The sequence below is a fragment of the Lissotriton vulgaris genome, chromosome 1_1 (genome assembly GCF_964263255.1).
Source record: "Lissotriton vulgaris chromosome 1_1, aLisVul1.2, whole genome shotgun sequence".
NCBI classification, from domain to species: Eukaryota; Metazoa; Chordata; class Amphibia; order Caudata; family Salamandridae; genus Lissotriton; species Lissotriton vulgaris.
In genome coordinates, this window is record NC_141685.1 from 1,559,707,674 (window position 1) to 1,559,729,266 (window position 21,593).

The following is a 21,593-nucleotide window of genomic DNA, read 5'->3' on the forward strand; positions in this document are numbered from 1 at the left end:
GGCACTTTTCAGTGACCTGCGCTACCGATTGACAGTCAGCACGTGTTGTGATATACACAGTTGGAGGACTAGAATGAGAGGTGTTTAAAAATCGTGGCGGCCATATTTGATATAAAATGTAACTCTTATAAGAAACAGAGCATACGTGTGTCTATACAAAATAGCAAATCGTTTTAACAAAATATTATTTTGATGTTTTCTTATTTTTGAAGGGAAATATTAAACGAGCGTGTACTGGAAAATAAGATGATTCATTCTGTAGAATTGGTCCAAGATGTCTGCGCTTTTTTTGTATATCAAAGCATATGATTATTCAACAAGTTTACTAAATTCAACTGTGAACTGTTATACCCCATTGTAGGGCTTCTGCCGCTTTGGACCCTCTATACACCCTCCGAAAATGGCCGACAGATAGATCCACGCTGAAGCTGCTGAGTGGTGACAACTGTCGTTTCACTGCGGAGAGCCTCCAGGCAATGCATGGCAGCTCCACCCACAGCGCCCTCCTGATTGGCTTTTTCGAACTGCGCTGAAGTGTGGAGCAAATGAGTGGATCCCGGGGATGAGCGGCGGGGCATCCGAAGAGTTGCTTAGGACAAGCAAACAGCTGATCAGAGCTCGCATGGCAACAGGTGAGGGGCGGGCTACATCTGGAAGTATCACCCACCCTGGTGTTATAGAGAGCAGAGGAGTAGCACGCAATATCAAAACAGTAAGTACTGTCTGCAGCAAGCCTATGCTCAGGATCACTGCCTCGCACTCACAAACCAGCGCCGTCCCTGACACTATCAGTAAGAAACAGCAGTCTGCATGCTTATCGCTCTCAGCTGGGGGATGAAACTCGCAGAGAATGGAACAAGCAACGTCCCACGAAGGCAGTGCTTTGGAGTGTTGTTAGATTTTCGTTTCTTCACACACAGACACTGTCCTAGGTCAGGAGTTTTGTGGGCGATATAGGGTACAATTGGAATTGGCAGTATTTTGCCACAAATCAGAGTGGGCGGTGAGAAGGGTTGCTTATAGAAAAGCAGGACGTTTTTTCAAGGAGGAGGCCGTGGGTGTAGTCCATCTGATCTAAACTGAAGCAAGGGAGGGGCACTGGATTTAAACATATGAATGGAGTATCACGTGTGCATGGAGGCCTGGGGACATAAGCGAAGTGTCGTGGCACATAGGATAGAGGCAGGGAAGAGCAAAGTTACGTCATCGCCGGTAGATGCAGAGATTGGGAGCTAGATCTTGATATGTGCCAATGGAGAAAAGTCCACATATGTAGTAGGAATGACATTCTTAAGAATTGCGATGTGGCCTGTGAGCAATTTACAGAAGACGTCTTGGGAAATAAATATGCACTGTTGTGCTAAATATTGGGGGAGGGTTGTGCAAGGTGGATATGGCACTAGACCGCTAATAGCATTGATAGGATTGGAGGGAGGGGGGAAGGGGGAAGGGGGGGGGGGTCGTTCTGCGACAGTAATGTGCCTCTTGGGGGAGGGTGAAGGGGCTGGTGTGGGAGAAAGATGTAGGCGATGTTGTCAGTGGAGGAGTGTGATACATGCAGAGCTAGAGAACGGCAAGTATGGGGTGCCTTGGTTGAGAAAGCCGCAGGCTAGAATGTCCCCGGAGGCGGGGTTTGTTGCAAGCAATGATGTCTTTTGGGGGAGAGAGGTGCAGTGGGTGAAGTGCAATGGGAGAGAAAGCTTCAGGGAGTTTTGTTCCAAAAGGGAAACAGCTGCAGAGGAAGTGAGGTGCCACGGAGACAGAGGTCAGAAGAGATGTGAACGCATCCATGAGAAACCATTCTGCAAGGTTGATGTGCTTTGCGTGAGAGCTAAAAGGGTGAGGCATCCTGGGAGCTAGATCTGAGTTTATTTATTTATGCGTTTTTATATAGCGCAGACTTTACCCGAAGGTGTCAGAGCGCTTCACAATAGGAACAGTAATGATACATGAAGAGAAAATTACAAGTGAACAAATTACAAAAGCAAGCAAGTTAAATGAGGCAAAAGTGACAATTGCGAGCAAACAAAATACAAGATGTAGCAAACGGTACATTACAGGAGGAAAAAGTGACGTGTGCAAGTTACAAAAGCGTACAAAGAACCAGTAGAGGTATAATGCTGCAATAAATGGCAGACACTCAAACACAAGAACAAACGTTACATAGGCAATGGTGGCACTTGTGCAAGTATCTAAAGCAAACAAAATGTAAGAGGTAGCAAACAGTGTGTTACAAGAGAAAAGTGACGTGTGCAGGTTACAAAAGAGTACCAAACACAGGTAGAAGGATAATACTGCAATAAATGGCAGACACTCCGACCACAAGAACACACTGGGAAGGCACTTCCATAGTCATGGAGAATAGAATTTTCTATAATGGAAGGTCTTCCTTCCGATAATAGAGATGGCGTGAATTAAATTTGGAGGTGTCTTTGAAGGAGGAGAACTTTGAGGTCAGTTTTGAAGGCCTGAGAGGAGGTCGTGGTCCGAAGCTGAGGCGGAAGTGAGTTCCAGATTCTCACTGTGTTGCCTAAAAAGGATTGGGCCATCGATCTTTCCTTCTTGAAAGTGGGAGGTTCAAGCATTACATTTTCCGCATTACGTGATGGTCTAGAGCCTCCAGAGAGTTTCAGTTTATTCGCCAGGTAGCGAGGAGAGGAGGAGTGCAAGGATTTGTGGGTGATACAGGCAGTCTTGTAGATAGCTCTAGCCTCGAGGGGAAGCCAGCGTAGGTGGATAACATGGGTGTGATGTGGTCGCTTCTTTTGGCCCCATAAATGAAACGAGCTGCTGAATGCAGAACAGATTTAAGGTGGGACAGGTGGGATTTGGGGAGGCCAGTAAGAAGAGAATTGCAGTAGTCCAGTCTGGAGAGGACCAGCGATTGACCAGGTTTTTAAGGTCTTGCTCCGGGAAGAAGTGACGAATTCCCCAAAGAAGGCGCAGTTGGCATCGAGCAGACTTTGCAATGGAATTGATGCGGGAGATTAGATTGAGTTTTTTGTCGAGTATGACACCAAGGGATTTTACGCTGTCGACAATGATGGGTTTATTGTTAAGTAGATTCATCTGATCCATCCATGATTGAACCGGGGAGGAGAAAATGAAGAGGAGGAATTTAGTTTTGGAGGGATTCAGAATCAGTTGATGAGTTGACATCCAGTTTTGATTGGAGTCGAGAGTAGAGTTTAGGATGGCGAGATTGTAAGGCGAGATTGTGAATGGAGGCAACCTTGAGGTAGATTTGAGTGTCATCTGCATAGAGATGATAGTGGATCAGGGATTTACTTAGGAGATTTCCCAGTGGTTCTAAATAGAGATTGAAAAATGTGGGTGCAAGTATAGAGCCTTGAGGGACACCTTGACCTACCGCCAAAGGAGATGAAAGACTGTTCGCTATTTTGATCATATGGGATATAGCAGAGAGGAAGGAAGCAAACCATTTAAGCACAGTGCCCTCTATGCCCATTCTCTTTTGAACAGTGTTGAGGAGAGTTTTGTTATTGACAGTGTTAAAGGCTGCAGAAAGGTCAAGGAGAATTAGTAGACAGGACTCCCTAAATTGAGTATTGCAGCGCACAATCAATCACTTGCAGCAGGGCTGTTTCAGTGCTGCAGTTTTGGATGAAGCCGGACTGACAATTGTCAAGAAGATCATTGTCCTTGATATGACGTGAGAGTTGTTTCGCTACGCAAGAAAGGGTAGGTTAGTGATGGGGCGGAAGTTCTTGAGGTCATTCGCACTAGCAGTGGGTTTTTTAAGCAGAGGGGTGACCTGCCCAGTTTTGAAGGAGACAGGAAGGAAGCCTTGACAGAGGGAGAGGTTGACCAGAGTGGTCCAATAGGAAAGAGAATGGGTATAGAAGTCAATGGCAATGGCACTAGGGATGAGGTCAAGAGAATGGTTGGAGGGCTTTGTTTCGAGGATGCAATTGAGAGGGGCATCTTCAGAGATGGTGTCAAAGTTCTGCCAAATCGCTAAGGATTTGCGCTCCTCTGGAGGGGTAGGATGAGCGAACTGATCCACAAGGGATTTCACTTTTTTGTCAAAGAATATAGCGAAATCCACTGCTTTCTTTGTAGAATCCTCCAACTTAAAGGTTGGGGGAGGGCAGTTTGGATTCCTGATGAGATCGAATAGTTTTTTGGCTGTGTCAAGGAGGGTTCTGAAGTGCGACGCTTTCCCAAGGAAGATGTGCTTGTGGTACTTGGATCTTGCTGAACGAAGCGTGGCCAAATTATCGGTGGAGGGTGCTTGCCTCCATTGTTTCTCCGGGAACCTTAGGTGCTTCCTTTCTTCATAGAGGGATTTATTGAACCAAGGTGCTGAGGGAGTGGGCCTTTCCTTTTTGCTTTGGAGAGGAGCAACGTTATTGATTTCGACTGTGAGGCATTGGGAGGTGAGTTCGTCAAAATCTAGGTTGGGTTCTAGCCTTGGAAGGCACAACAAAGCTGATTCACAGAGGGAACCAACGTCAATATTTTTAGCGTCACGGAACCAGGAGGTAGCCCTCTTAGGTTGGCCAAGAGTTATAGAGTGTGATAGGTGAAGAGAGAATGGGATGAGGAGGCGGTCAAACCAGTCTACATGAATAGAGGTAGCGATAGAAAGCATGCCTGCTTTAGAAATAACAAGGTCCAGGATTGAGCCCTTCGAGTGTGTTGATTCTGTGCAGTGTTGGATAAGATCGTTTGCAGAGAGGAAGGTGGCCAGCAAATTCGCAGAAGAGTCTTGCGGTAAGCCCCAGTGGTGATTGAAGTCACCTACGAAGGTCTGATTGTCACTTTGCGAGTATTGGTCGCTGATGAAGTCAGTGAGTTCCTCCATAAACGATGACCACTACGAGGCAGGCGGTAGATGGCATGGAATCTGAGGGGTGAGCGGTGGTGTAATTGAAGCTCAAGAGATAGGCATTCAAAAGTGTGGAAGGAGCTGATAGGAAACACCTTAAGTTGAAGGGAGTTTCTAAAGATGACTGCAACACCTCCCCCAACTTTGTCAATTCTGTCATTCCTAAATATAGAATAGCCTGTGGTTAATTGGAGATCAAACATAGAGTGAGAGGTATCGTTGAACCAGGTCTCTGTGAGGAAGAGCATATGTACACAGGGAGCTAGAGAATTGCCTGATATAAAATGAGAACTTTAAAAGAGAGCTGCAACAGGTAGAATATGCCCTGAAAAAAGACATCTGCAGGGAGTGGAGCATAAGTACCCCTGTAAATAACACATTCTTTTGGTGACAGCTCAGTGAAGACTATTTTAAAGTAGTGGCTTCAAGCTTGGTGGTGTCTTCCCAGCCACAAAGAATGACCCTATTGGCCACATTGGGGCAACGTCTAGTTTGGTATATGGGGTAGGTGTTGATGGTGTTTATTTACTCTTAATTATAAGGCACTTCAGCTACAACCATGTACACAGTAACAGCAAGCATTGGTAAATCCAACACTTTCTGCTTTTTCTTAGGGAAGTGTTTGGTGACAGTTGGGCTTCTGAGTGCATGGGGAATCCATCCAACCTACACTGTTCTAGAAAGAAAATCTAACAAAGAATCAGGATCTCGATTTACCACATAATGTAAGCTTGAAGTATGGTCTATTTTTTGAAAAGACTGCATTAGCAGAGGTAACCTGTACCCTCACAGAAGAGTGTTGTGCAGTGGAGTCAGAACATGAAGTTGATTTTGTAAGAAATTAACTTGAATTTAAAAGGTACTTACAGCATAGCAGATATATTTGTTCAAACTGCTATGCAGTTCGAACTAATGATGTTGATAAAACAGTGTTTTCTGACAGTGAATGAAATTGAGTGGTAATTCTATTTTTTGAGCTGGGTGGTGGTCATTGGTCAAGGGTTGAGTCCCCCCTGTTTCCCAGTAGCTTCCTCTAACACTAGCTAAGCCATTTTGAGTTTACGTGCAAGAATGTGTGGACCAAGTTTTTTCTTTTTTAGGGATGTTAGAATAGAAAATAAACTTTCAGAACAATGCGTAGCAGCTAAAAAGTGAAAAAGTATGCTGGGTACAGGTTGCAAGTACGAAAAACAAAACAATCAGGTTTAGGTCTAAACAATCAGAATAATGGATAGAAGAGGTGGAGGTACTACTGCCTCTCACTTCATCTGTTCATAAAGGAGAAATGCAAGTCGGTAATTCTGCAAGTTCGACATAAAATGCAGATGTAGAATAGTGCATCTGAAACTAATGTGTTTATGGAGTTCAGCAAGGACACTCAAATGTGCTACTGTGACTCCCATGCATATGATCAAGGCTCCTGTTGTTTTGTAGGCACATAAGAGTGGCTTATGATGTATTGCAAAGAAATGAAAGAAAATGAAAAAGCTAACTGGTTTGGGTAGTAATTTATTTTGCTTTAGGAATTGTTAAATGCTATAGGTACGGTTGTTGCAGACAAAGCATGTTTTTATTTTGACATCTTTATGTAACTTGGTATATAAACTGGTGTGGATTGCTTAATGAGTAGAAAAACATTTTAAAAAGAATGGGGACGTTTTTGAAAAGTGATGGGAAAGGGTTATGAAAGTGTGGGTATTTTTAGTAGAGCAACTGTATAGGTCTACTAAAAGAGTTCTTACAGTTTGAAAGATGTATATGTGGGCTATTAGTGCCATAGTGTTGGTTGATTTTGGATGGTAATACTTTTTATGCTTGCGAAAAAAAATTGAAGTAGAGAATAGTTTTGAGCATGTTTTAAAAAGTGTGCCTTTAATGGAAACAAAACAACTGATGGACGGAATGCTGAATAATGTCAACATTCACCCCGAGTCACAAGGATCTGGGTTTAATCCATTATTCTTTTGCTCACCACGCCACCCAAGTTGGCTGGGTTCAAACTGGAATGGCATGAGGAGCCAAAAAACCACGGCTTTAGGCCCAGATCTCTGTACTGGGGTGAATGTACGATATTGTTCTGTCCGTCAATTGTTCTTTTTGCCTTTAATGGAAACTTCATTATGAGTGCCTATAGCAAATTGTTTAGGCAGAGTGGTTATTAGCATTTATTAGGTATTTTTTGTTGTTATGCCAGACTCTGAGGAGGTTACTGGGTCGAAAGGGTATACTGGGCCCCAGATGTGGTATCTTGGGGCCTATCCTGCGGTGGCTCTGCAAACTGTGACAAGTATGTAGGAAGGTGGGAGTATTATGTGGTAATGCTTGTTAGGCTTTACTATGTAATACTCTCACAAACCCCAAAGATGGTCCTCGGACTCTAACTAATATATCGTTAGCTCAGTCGAATTGTGGCAAAGAGCCATCAGGCTTTACTAGAGAAGCATGTGTTAAGCATTTCAGAATACCAACATGGATGATAATTGACGCAACTCTAAAGAAATCCGACACCAATTTATAACGATAAACCAGATTTTAATCTTAATATAGACACCAAAAGGAATGGAATAGCATACATATAACCATAGTTATAGATGTTTTAAGTATTATAAAATCAATCCAAAATAATACAGTGAAACTTTATCATTGCGGTCAAAGGGAAAAGCCGCTAGTGGCAATCGGCCAGTTGCAGGCTGAGTTTCGTGGAACCCTTTCTGGGTAAAGGTGATGTGGGTCCCAGGACCAAGCCACAACAGTCAGTTAAATTTTACCTGGCCTGTGGAATCCTGGTGCAATGTTCTCCTAGACGTCCCTGGTGCTGAGCAGGAGCTGCCGGAGTGCTGATGTTATTGCTGAAATGGTGCAGCGGGGAGAAAATGATGCAAAAACACAACAAGCATTTGCAATGCAATAGGTCTCGCAATAGAAAAGTTTGAGCTTTTGGTGTGTAAAATGTACATTTTTTAAAAATGTTTTGTTTGTTTTTCAAAATATAAAAGTAATAATTTTGTTATTAGAAATGCCAATAGTTATAAAGTTAGCAAATGTTACATCTATAGCATTAGTTAAGGTACATGTTTAGTTTTCCCCTGTCTTACATGTATTGATCTGACAAATCACAATGTTTTAACAAGAACAGAAGTGAAAACATTTAACATCTTTTTATGACATTTGTAATAAAGCTTGAAACATTGACAGAAAATATTTGAACTAGTTTTTGTTGAATGGTTGCACAGATTGATGCTGTGGTGGCGCTGAGTGATGTTGTTTTGGGGACAAGTGATGCTGTGGCGTTCAGTGATGCTGTTGTAGTGCATAGTGATGTTGTGGTGCCCCTGAGTGGTGCTGTGGTGGAAGTGTGCACTGCCGCCTGGTGGTGTGTGTGCCTGGTGAAAGCGTGCACTGACGGCTGCTGGTGTGTGTGTGTGGCTGGTGAAAGCGTGCACTGGTGGTGGTGTGTGCCTGGTGAAAGCATGCACTGACGGCTAGTGGTGTGTGCCTGGTGGAAGCGTGCACTGACGGCTGGTGTTGTTTGTGCCTTGTGAAAGTGTGCACTGACAGCTGGTGGTGTTTGTGCCCGGTGAAAGCATGCACTGACGACTGATGGTGTCTGTGCCTGGTGAAACTGTGCACTGATGGTGTGGTTGTGGTTGTATGTGTGGTTGTGGTTGTATGTGTGGTTGTGGTTGTATGTGTGGTTGTGGTTGTATGTGTGGTTGTGCTTGTGTGTGTGGTTGTGCTTGTGTGTGTGGTTGTGTGTGGTTGTTTGTGCGTGTGGTTGTGTGTGTGGTTGTGTGTGCTTGTGGTTTTGTGTGTTGTGCCTGTGTGCGTGTGTGTGGTTGTGTGTGTTTGTGTGTGTGTGTGGTTGTGTGTGCTTGGGTGTGTGTGGTTGTGTGTGTGTGTGGTTGTGTGTGTGTTTTATAAAGACGTTTTAGCTTTCAGAAGTAAGCAGCTCCAAGGCAGAACGCCTTTCTGTATAACAACTGTATCACATGTCGGATATTGAACAACGCAGGGTGTCACATATCTAATATCAACAAGCATGCCTTTGATCGCATTAATTAATGTATTTAATTCAAGGCACAGGCAGTCGCAGAGTTCTATATTAACGTCAACACAACACGGCTGTCCGATAGCAAGGTCTGAGGAAATGTGTTCAAACTAGTGGATGTGGAGACAAACAGGGAATGATGTGTGTTATCATCTATTTAAATGGCACTCACCTGTGGAAGGCACCTCGAGAATGGTGTAATCACTGTGAGTGCAGTGGGTCTTGCGTATCAAAGTGTACAAGATATCTATCTAAGTCTTCAACTACAAAAGCAAACTAGAATAGGAAACCCGTAAAAAATGGTAAATTGCTGTCCCATTAGCTAGCATTCTTTTGTTTTCTGTAATGAGGAATAACGAGAGCACAAGATGGCTATATACAAGCTACTTTCACCCGATGTTAAAGATCGGGGCCTTTGAGAGTCAGCATTTTTAATGATCGGTATGCTATGATAACAGTGGCAGGCAGTGGTAGGATGCACCAAAATCGATTAGCCAACGCCACAATTGTAAGGTAATTTAAAAATCCAAAAAGACAGTAAAGCTATTATACAATTATGCTTACATTTACCAGTGTTTTTTCCATTTCTTGACATAAATGCATGTGTTGCGGTGTGCAGCAGCGGTCCTGCAGAATGTATTGTTTGCATGTATTTGCTGTTGGCCATATTAAGTGTGTCGTAAGTCACTCGGGTGCCTTTGTGTTACCAGAAGCCATTACGATCTACGCACTACGATCGTTGGGTGTGGTGGGCACTGGCAATTTCCTCGGCTCACCTTTGGGTCGTATTACCACCCATCGCTGATGCTCAGTGGCGTGAGTAGGTGTGTGCGCTGGGAAGACGAGGCAGGGACGCGCTTCTGGCACATTGCTGCACAAGGGAAACTAGGGTTTGCACCATTGAAGCGCTGTGAAGATATACCCCGGAAGTCCACTCCCGCCCCGACATTAGGACTCTGGCTGAGTGGGCGGCTGTCAAAACGGTAACGTAGAGAACACTGTCTGTGCAGCAGGGGATGGCGCCCCAGCGGAATGCGTGGGATGTTTACATTGATAAACTGCAGGTTAAAGCACACGAGAGACTCCCTGAGAGCTAGCTTGGTGACAGTATGGAGTGCTAGCAGAAGTGAACAGCACAAGCAATATGGCCGCATACAATGCAGCGATCGTAGTATGCCACTCTTGTGTACATGCTGGAGCAACAGGTCAGCAGTTTCAGTGGGTGCTGGGTAAAGCACTCACTTGGATATAGCCTTTCTCTTTACGTAATGTGACTTTGTGCGAGTTAAACTAACAGCACTTAGCAGCAGAATAAGGGTGGCAGAATAAGCCTGTTTAGAAAGTCTTAAGGGCATTCTTGTTTAAAGCAAGGTCATTGAGTAACATTTCGTCAAACAAGACATGCATGGGAAGTGGGGGGCGGCCGGGAAACTGAAAGCACGGCCGGCCGGCCATGAATAATTTTGGGAGGAGAAGCCGCAGAGCGCACGCTGGGAGAAGCCCTTTGATGTGGTGTCACGGCCTGGCGGCCATGAACAAATGCAAGAATAGAGAACAAATGGGAGCAATGGGGGGGGGGAGCAGGAGGTGAGCCTGAGAGTGGCTGAAGCAACATTGGAGGGCAGAAGTAAATGGGTATCAGAAGCTAGAGAACAATATAGATGGTGCAGGGAGAGCAAACATGCAATAGCAAGGTGGAGCTTGAGAAGGACACAGACATGAAAGCAGCGTGGGTTGGGGGAGCACACTGGGGAGAGCGCATCATGGAAGGGCGCAGGGGAGAGCCACACGGGCGAGACAAGGCAGGGAGGAAGAGAAGCATTACTAGGTAGGCAGATGAAGAAAACGTGCGCTTTGGCGAGCTAAAACAAACAGTAACATGCACTGGAATATTGTGCAAAGCATCGCACACTGTCAAAAAATACCCACGGTGCACATTATGTGGTGGTGCAAGCTCGTATGTGGTGTGCGAGGCGGGCAGAAAGGACGGCCGTGGGAGGGGGAGAGATGCTGATGTCAGATTAGCTGCGGAGCGGATCTCTTTCAAGTAGCTCACGGCCTCGAGGCCGTGAAAGTTAAAGCAATTAGGGGGGAGGTGGGAGGGTGGCTGATAGGCAGAAGGCTCGGGCAAGCTCGTGCACAAGGACGTGCACTTCTCGAAATCCGCTTTTTGGGAGCCTTTTGAGAGCCTTGGGTTTAAGTAGTGGTTTAGCTGCATTAGAGTCGCATACTCATTCCTGCGGAATGGAGTAGGCAAGACCTAACAAAAAGGGCAGCTGTTGATGTTGAATGAACATTGGATGGAGTTCCCTCTAGGTGCAGAGTCGAATACAGGGGTCGGTTGCCAGATTGGCGACCAACAAGCCTTGGCAGCGGTAAGCGGAACAGAAAGTAACTTCGATGTTTGGTGGTCCCGGGGAACATGATAGCTGCCTGTAACTTCATGGAAGGCAAGACTACAGTTCCCACAATGTACTAGACCATGTGGACTTGGGCGGTCCCTCAGAGGACACGATATCCATTGATTCTTTGGATCTGGAGCATTGTTTTACCTGCAGTTTGCAGGAGACTAGTGCTGCTAGTCCAGGGGAGTCTGAGGGTGGTTTAGGTTTCCATGGGGGTGACTGTCTGTGGAAACCAATAGATAGTCTAGGATGAGTCTCTATCAGACATGTCCAGGGGAGTTGCCGCAGGGACTGAGTATCCTTTTTTTGCTTTGTGCAAGTCCTGTTGTCGTGGACACGGGCCTCTTCTTGTGTCCTCTTTGATGCAGACCGTTCAGAACTGAGGTTCTGGTGTCAGGGGTAGTCCTTAAATCCTAGATTTAGAGACTTTAGGAGTGTGGGTGCAAGTGGGCAGTGGGCTACTAGCCCTAGCGGCTAATCTGCCCCTGAAGTCACCACATCCAGGGGTGTCGGTTAATTTTTCTACTCAGAACCCACTATTTCTACCTCTTTTAAGAATATCAGAAGTATTTCTCAGCTATACATACCAGGTTCGATAAACCAAAACTGGGTATGGGTTTCCAGACAGTAAGGCCAAACCCTGCCTTAACTAGTAATCCAAAACAAAATGCCAGTACTGCCAAGTGATTTCTATACACCTATTTGACACCGTGCATATGGACAAGACTGTATGCAAGGAGGAATTTATCTCTTCAGACTGAATCAATTCAAATCTGCATTTTATTTGCACATTTCATCATTTGATTATTTTTTCAAAATATTTTTTCTTTTTCAAAGGTACATTTTTAGAAACACATTACAAATCAACAATACAAAAGATAATCATATTACAGCTCACCTATATATACCATTCATACCAAAAAGACATTGCAATCATACTGTGAACTCATTCAAACTCTTAACACTCTAAAAGGCAAAGAACACTTTTTGTACAAATATATACAATATATGGGAGAGAAACCATAGATATACAATTTAATGTGAATCACTTTGATCTACAGATTTATTTGATTCTCTTATGGTTTCCACGAGAGAAACGTGATATCAAAAGGGTCTACGCGTTTCAAACTCCTGGTTTTAGGAGTTCTCGTCAGGACCAGTAGCCGGAAACCAGGAAGTAAATAGATCCTCGGGCGTCTCTACCACCGGATCGGAGGACGGGACCCGACCGGAGTATTCAGCGACTCGAAGACGCGACTGAAATCCGCGCACGAACAGACACAGATGTCGGCGCCCAGCGTTACACTTACCGACGCCCTGAGATCATCAATTTGATTGATTTAAAGCAAACTTTCTCGGCGCCACCATTGAACTACCTGTATCAAGGACTAACAACACCTCACTTTAAGTGGTCCCGCTCCGTGACTGATGTGAAATATATGAGGCACTTCTCGCTATACTTAGAGAGCTACTGGTCCTGACGAGAACTCCTAAAACCAGGAGTTTGAAACGCGTAGACCCTTTTGATATCACGTTTCTCTCGTGGAAACCATAAGAGAATCAAATAAATCTGTAGATCAAAGTGATTCACATTAAATTGTATATCTATGGTTTCTCTCCCATATATTGTATATATTTGTACAAAAAGTGTTCTTTGCCTTTTAGAGTGTTAAGAGTTTGAATGAGTTCACAGTATGATTGCAATGTCTTTTTGATATGAATGGTATATATAGGTGAGCTGTAATATGATTATCTTTTGTATTGTTGATTTGTAATGTGTTTCTAAAAAAGTATCTTTGAAAAAGAAAAAATATTTTGAAAAAATAATCAAATGATGAAATGTGCAAATAAAATGCAGATTTGAATTGATTCAGTCTGAAGAGATAAATTCCTCCTTGCATACAGTCTTGTCCATATGCACGGTGTCAAATAGGTGTATAGAAATCACTTGGCAGTACTGGCATACATACCAGGTAGCCCATTCTAGAGGTGTGGCTAACCCTCTGGGGGTGTATGCCTCCTGACTAATATTTCTGCCTGCCTGTGTGCAAATGTGCCTGGGGCAGGGGGATGGTTGTTCCTCTGTGGGGAGTTAGCCTGGATGCATATCAGAGGGGGTGTAGCCTTTGAAGCTCATCGCCTTGATGTGCCACTTCACTAGCCATCCTGGGAGGGAGGAGGTGTGGCCTCCTTCCTGCACAAGCCTTTGTTCCTGCCTCCTGGGAGTGGTCACACTGCCTGGCAGGAGGTCAGAATCCTGTCTTGGCGGCAGCAAGCACGTGCTGCCAGCCAAAGCACAGGAAATCTGGGGCACCTAGGTAGGCGACCTCTAAGGTAGCCACCTGGGTGTATGCCACATCACTCCTGGCACGAGATTCGTTCAGGGGTGAGAAGGCATGTTTTTTTATACCAAACATGACATATTCAGGCGGTATCTTAATGAAACTGGTTACCTTGGGTTTGTCAAGGTGCCCGCCCATGTTATCCTATGGACTGTCTTTCATTTATGGTGTCCTTCAATGATGAAAGGCACTGTAGGGACATATAAGCTTGCATTTACATGTTTACACCTCTGATATAAGGTACCCTGCCTCCTGGGCTTTGAGACCTTCCATCAGGGATAACTAATCTATACTAAAGATAGTGCATTGACGTTGCCACACATGGTGAGGGCAAATAAGAGTTTGAGCAGTTTGCACTGCTCATTCAGTCTGCGGTGGCAGTACTGCCGTCAGTAGTTTATTTGGGTCACTCAGGGTGGCACATAAAGTGCAGCAAGTCCTGGAGACCCCTTTACCACCCATGCCCTGGGAACCCCTGGTACCATATACTAGGGAATTATAAGGGCACATAATAGTTTTAAGGAGAGAGTACTGACACTGGGGCCTGGGCAGCAGAGTCATAACAATCAGCATTGGAGGAAAAAGTGGGGAGAAACTTCCAAAAAAGGCGCTTTCATGCAAAGTACACACTTTCTTAACTCGACTGTCAGGCTAGTGAGGGTGAGCAGACAAATCCTTCTCAGAGTGGTAGTGAGGTGGACAAGAGCTCAAAACTCAACAGTCAACTAAGGCTGTACTCCCCACTGTTTCCCCCTCATCCTCTCTCCATGTTATCGTTAGGATCCCATAACTACAGCCCCAACATTCTACGGATTAGGCATCGATTAACTACAAGTGCAGATGATGGCATCAACATTTCTCACTGGATAAATGTGCCACTCAGTCCAAGGTCTTTTACTACTTGCATTTACTTCAGCAAAAGTCTTAAGCATACTTAGCAGACTCATCTGTGCTCTGTAGTCTCTTGTCCCAGGTGCAGTCCAAGCCCTTGCAGCAGGGCTTACATTTAAATCAATGACTGGCACAAGTGAGATTACAATGGCGTGCCACTTTCTCTTTACTATCTATGGAGCAGGACCCTAGACGATTCCAGGGGCACTAATATGTGTTTCCTGTACTGAAGCAAGTAGGCCTACATTTATGTATGTTGTATTGTCTGCTAACATGTGTCGACTGACATTAAGGGGATAGATAGTCTTTTCAGTGTACATTCCCCAGACAGGGTAAGGACCAGTCTCAACGAAAGTCCTGAATGCCCAGTGGCCTGGGACATAGGGGCTGAAATATCTCAACCGAATGTAAGAGGGTGTAGGGAAGATAAAATACCCTTGTGCATCCCATTATCACACTTTTTAACCATACCTTGGGCACCAACAATAAAGGGAAACCTAAGGTATTTAATTATAGACCCAGTCATGTATTATACAAAGTGCTCCCCGGAACACGTTTGAGCCCATCTGGGTTTTTAGAGACCAAGATGAGACCTGGAGATCAAGTATGCCACTAATAGAGTGGGGTGAGTGTCTGAAAAGCAGAATATGGATTCTTGAGCAAGGCTTATCCTCCATTCATGCTATCTTGAAGAGAGTTGGGCTATAGGATACTCTTGTGTGTAACTAAGCCCCACATTTACCTGCTGGTTATCGTTGCTGTTCTAGGTTTTTGGCAGATGTGGTTTGTGCTCCTGACCTCTTAGCTGTGGCTCCTCTCCTGAGGGGGCTACAGTGTCAGCCTCGCTCTGGGTCCTTGATTACTGGTGAAGACAGTGAGGAGATCTGCGTAACAGCACTAGTTTTCTTCACTGGTGCTCGAATTCAGCCGTTGCAGCCTAAATGCCAATCAGGGCTACACCTTTTGGCGGCGACTTGACTTCATTTCCCAATATCGACGGCGGCGGCAGCAGCAGCAGCAGCAGCAGCATCAGTCTCTCAAGTCCACATCAGATTGCCAGGCTGGGCAGTGACACTGTGGTACTTGATCTTAAACTCTTAATGAATCTCACTCAAGAATTGCTCAGAGAGACGAGGGACCCTTTTGTAGCACAGGTTCCTTGCTTTACTCTGTGGGATAGTCCACTTTCCCTGGTTGCTCCTCATGCACGGAATAAGCTGGATTCTCCTCGTGAACAACCTCTCCTCTTGCAGGGCCAGGCATGCGCCTTCCCTCTCCCAGTAGGCAGTTGGGTTTCTAGGCATTTCATGCAGACCATCCACTCCTTCAGAAAAAGTGCAGACTTCAGATATTGTGCCCATCCCATACCTTGTTGAGAATGACTGTCGGTAAGACATCAACCGTGTGTAGTAATTCAACAGAAGTCAGAGGTATGAATTAGTTCTCTGTGAGTTTTTTTTAGTCAGAGAAAGCCCCACCATGTCACTGCCAGACGCAGCTGGACCAAATGTAAAACTCCATGACATCACTATAGAATACAGGGTACATCATGGATGTAAGACATTCTAAGGTATCTTAAAGAGGCTAACTACAATATAACACATCTCCCCATCTTACCCTAAAAATGTAAGTAAAACATATGGGAAAAAAATAAAGACAAAAACAGGCTATTACATAAAAGAAAAATAAATACTAAGAAGCAACATAATCGCTCAAAAATACTGGAGCTCTTCTTTCCCCAGCATTTCTCAAAACCCGAGATGAGGCCATCAACTCATCTCCCTCCCTTGCAACCGCAAGTTGTTCATTAGATCCGGAAACATCATTAAAAGACAAATGACAACCAGACTGTTCCTTCGAAAATTCAACATCACTCATCAACATCCACGGTGAACATACACCTGATTCAGATTCATGCTCTAAATTTTCTCCTTGTTCATGATACACAGCTACTCTTCTAGAACGCTGTGGAGTACTCCCTTCCTTGGTCAAGAAGAACTTGGGTCTAGAATAAAGAGGGGTTGGTTTGGGTCCCACCTTTTATACACATTTATCAGACTAGGTGTGGATCCAATCCCTAAGGCATCAGACCGATTTAGGTTGATTATCTTTCAAGTGTAATTCTCAGACTTTTGTGCAGGGTGATGGCTCTCGCAGCAGGTAGAAATGGGTCTGGCTTCAAGTAGGAGGATTCACAACATGGACACGATGAAGTGTGAGATCTGTGCAAATGGCTGTAATCAGCCTTCTTGAAGCAGTAGTCCTAGACAGACAAAAGGAATATTAGACATTACAACAAGGGTCTTTACTCTGCAAGCATTACGATGCATTGATTTTACTAGGTGTGGTAGTATCCTGCAAGACTTTAAGGCACATGACTTTACCCAGCCTTGTATTATCTGATTTCTGTATATATGGACCAGCATGACGTTATAGTTAGTTATGGTAAAGATAGCTTAATAAACATTGGAAATTCACTGAAAAAACACAAAGGTTAACATGACATTATGGTTAGGTGAAAATGTCCGTTTTAACTTAGCATTTTAAACTAAAAAAAAAAACCACTGAAATTCACCAGTTAGTTAACTAAAGTAATTATAACTTGCACCGTTGCCATCAATGATGTAATTTCAGATGTCATTGAACGTCATGAGTTATGTAATATGTGAGGTCATAAGCAGTGCATTATTATCATACCTAATTATAACATCACTTTAACCTTTGTTTTTTTGTATGAATTTCTAGGGCTTTTGTAACATATACGAATAGATTATTACCATGCCTTACAATACAAACCCAGTGCCATACATTCAACCCCTCCCTGTGGACAAAGGTGCAAAGTTGGGTTGGACAGTCACACTGGCAAAACCCTCCATTCCTTTTAATTTTTTTAATGTGATACAATGGATCTGCAATTCCCCTGTGAATTTACATGTATGGGGGTCACGTCTAAGGGTCATGGTGGCTCACAAATATTTTTTTGTTTAACCCCCCGGGGGTTCCAGGTACCACTACTTTTCCCCTTGTATGTCTTTTGTAGTTGTTTTTTTTTGTTTTGTTATTTCCTAGGACACCAGGACAAGTCTCCTAGTCCTTAAAATGGTGGCTGCAACTTTTCATTCAAGTTGAGGGCAGCAAATCAGATTGCACTGCAGCGGGAAATTTACATAAACTTTGAGCCTTCATTTCTCAAAAACGACTGAATGGATTCACACCAAATTAAAAAAGCACACTTTCTGGTTATAGATCTTGCCAAATTTGGTATAATTCCATTCAGCCGTTTTTCCTAAATCGCTGTTCATTTTCCTATGGAAAACTGCATGAAGAAAATGCGTTTTGAGGGACCCCTTCCCCCTTTTTAGGTCTCGCCTGTCAATGCGCATGCGCATTGAGCTTGCGAGACTATAGGGGCTTAAACAGAGTTTAACTAGACTGGCGATTTGATGCTGTGCCCGTGCGCTTTTAGGTCAATGCGCATTGAGCTAAAATGCGCGTGCACACCATCAAATCGCCAGCCATCTGTTCCCCAGCTTGGCGCCTCCGCTCCTGCTCTCTCCTGGCTGCTCCTCCCCTACTTATTCACGGCCGGCCGGCCGTACTTTCACTTTCACTGGCGGCAGGCCGTGTCTCGTTTTTTTTTTTTGTTGCTTGTTTCCAGTCGCTGCACTCTCCTCCTTATTTTGCCTTTCTTTGTACATGCAATATACGGCTTTGTATTTTATACTTTTTTTCCTATTGATTTGCTTGTGTTGGTCTTGCAGAAGGGCTAGGTGTGTTGGCACAGGTTGAGAGCACCTTTTACCGTCGTTTACATCTGGCCTGGTTTGGCGGTTGTGCCAGGTATTTCCCATCTGGTGACTACTTATTGGCCACCACAAATGGCTTATGTCTGTTAATAGTTGTGCTCTGTTCGCACGAGCTTTAAAAAACAAAAGCGCACACAAAACAGCACAGAGAAATTATAACAATGGGTCAAATGCTCTGCCATATAAAAACTGCATTATTTAACCATATTCAAATCTGACTGTGTGTCTTCGCGTCTAGGGGACATGATCACTGGCCGCTCTCTAGACTGTGCTTATGTCCACTTTCAGCGCCCGTCCGACGGGATCTGGCTTACTATTTTATAACAAATGTCTTGTACCCGTTCTGTTGCACGGTTTAAAAACCCTCGTATGATACGTGTGTTTACTGCAAGTTGGAGGAGCTCGTGTTTTTGCAGAAGTGAGAGTCAGTCTTTCATCCTTCTGTACCCAGTGGAATGAATACTTCCCCGTCAGTGTGAGATCATTCAATTGTTAGTCAAGCGCCTAGCCGCATTCAGCTCATGGTGTGAGCTCTCTGAATAGCTGTTGTTAAAGACCCCATAGATACAGCGCCTACTAAGTGCTTCTGCCAGCTATTAAAAGGCGCACCGCCTCCTGCAGACATACCACTGCCACCTTTGGTAGCGCGCTGGGCTTAGAGTTATCGGCTCTGAGACGCATTCCCAACATCCTTTAAATATAGCCCTGCTATCGCTGACTCGAGAACCCCTGCCCCAGCCCGGGCCTTCTCCTTATCTGGCGTTCCTCTCGCCATTTGTCTCAAAATCACAACACTTTACACACACTTCGTTCCCGGCCTCTTAAATTCACACTGAAATAAACGTTATTGGTATTCCAAACCACAGCCTTATTTTTTTTACCTCATGCCATGCATCAAAGGGCACCGCGTGCCTCCAGTTCTACACGCATGACTCAGTGCAGGTATGTTTAGGGTGCCCGGATAGCAACACGCCAAGGGGCCAACGTTGTTGCAGCCCTGGCCTTTCCTTTTTAGGTGGCATCATTACAAGGTTCGTTAAATCGTATGGTTTCCTTTCAACCAAGGAAAGACTACATCTCCCAGAATGCGCTGATATGTTAGATGGCATTTGCATACAGGAAGCATGCTGTCAAGGTGACATAGAGGCACCCTATGGAGCGTTCTTGATAAGTCTTTTTTCTCCTTTTCCGTGCCCCCATTTATTTTTTGGCTCGGTGTTTTCCCATACCTTCCACATTGTGTTCCGTTTTTATTTTCCGTTCTCTTTCGCTAGTGTCCGCACTGTCTTCACTCTCTCGTGTACCTCTCTTTACTTCTCTCCTTTGCACCTGTCCCTAGATCCTTATTCTCACTCTCCAGTTCTCTTTTTGCCTATATCTCACTATTCCTCTTTCTCTCTCTTCCCTTTCTCCCAGTCTCCTTTCTTTTGTTGTTCTCACTTTCTTGCATTGCTTTCTTCCCCACTCTCCAAGCTTCTTTTGCAGTCCTTCTTTCTGCTGGTTCATGCCTCTTTCTGCATTGGTGTCAAGTGCTCCCTGACAGGTGAGACACATGCAGACAGTCCTGTTTTCTTTAACCCAATAGAACATGTATTTAAAGGCCTATTCCTGCAACGGAAATTCACCCTCACTCTATCTATCTGTCTATCTATCGCCCTTACTCTATCTATCTATTGCCCCTCACGCTAACAATCTATCTATCTATCGCACTCACTCTATCTATTGCCATCACTCTATCTATCTATCTATCTATCTATCTATCTATCTATCTATCTATCTATCTATCTATCTATCTATCTATCTATCTATCTATCTATCTATCTATCTATCTATCTATCTATCTATCTATCTATCTCACTCTATCGCCCTCACTCTATCTATCAACCCCACACACACACAACCCCACACACACACAACCCCACACACACACAACCCCACACACACACAACCCCACACACACACAACCCCACACACACACAACCCCACACACACACAACCCCACACACACACACAAACACACACAACCACACACACACACAACCACACACACACACAACCACACACACACACAACCACACACACAACCACACACACACAACCCCACACACACACAACCCCCCACACACACACAACCCCACACACACACAACCCCACACACACAACCCCACACACACACAACCATCTATCTATCTATCTAAAGATCTATCTATCGCCCTCACTCTATCTATCTGTCTATCGATCGCCCTCACTCTATCGCCCTCACTTTATCTATCTATCGCCCTCACTTTATCTATCTATCGCCCTCACTTTATCTATCTATCGCCCTCACTTTATCTATCTATCGCCCTCACTGTATCTATCTATCGCCCTCACTGTATCTATCTATCGCCCTCACTGTATCTATCTATCGCCCTCACTGTATCTATCTATCGCCCTCACTTTATCTATCTATCGCCCTCACTTTATCTATCTATCGCCCTCACTTTATCTATCTATCGCCCTCACTTTATCTATCTATCGCCCTCACTTTATCTATCGCTCGCCCTCACTCTATCTATCGCTCGCCCTCACTCTATCTATCGCTCGCCCTCACTCTATCTATCGCTCGCCCTCACTCTATCTATCGCTCGCCCTCACTCTATCTATCGCTCGCCCTCACTCTATCCATCTATCGCCCTCACTCTATCGCCCTCACTCTATCGCCCTCACTCTATCGCCCTCACTCTATCGCCCTCACTCTATCGCCCTCACTCTATCGCCCTCACTCTATCGCCCTCACTCTATCGCCATCACTCTATCGCCCTCACTCTATCGCCCTCACTCTATCCATCTATCGCCCTCACTCTATCCATCTATCGCCCTCATGGAGTTCTGGACTTTTTTTAAGGTCCAGAGGTGTCAGGGACAACACCCGAAGACCCCTGAGTTCTACCTGTCTCGGTGCACAAATAAACAGAAACACGGGCTTCTCGATGGTGGCGTCAAAGACCAAAGGTTTATTACTGCAGGGACACAGAAGTCACAGAAACTACACACGGGCAGATTCTAGGAGCCTGTTCGATTTGCACTAAGTGGGTTGCTCCTTAAATATGCAATTTTTAGCTGTAGGCAACATTCTTCTCATACTCGTACATTTCTTAACCTTCATGTCCTAAACAATAAATATTTGGCGTTACACAGGAATCGTCAACAATATCTGATGTCAAAACATTACGAATGAGAGGTTCCCACTGTTCGATCATAATCCCA

General features: G+C 44.6%; 1 protein-coding gene across 1 annotated transcript in view; it reads left to right on the forward strand.

Annotated features, from left to right (window-relative positions):
• Positions 1-573: 573 nt before the first annotated feature.
• The window catches only part of GAS2L3 (growth arrest specific 2 like 3), a 234,627-nt gene continuing 213,607 nt past the window's right edge, over positions 574-21,593 (forward strand). Inside the window, exon 1 of the mRNA XM_086918027.1 lies at positions 574-712. The gene's annotated coding sequence lies outside the window, so the exon portion shown is untranslated. The remainder of the gene's footprint in view (positions 713-21,593) is intronic.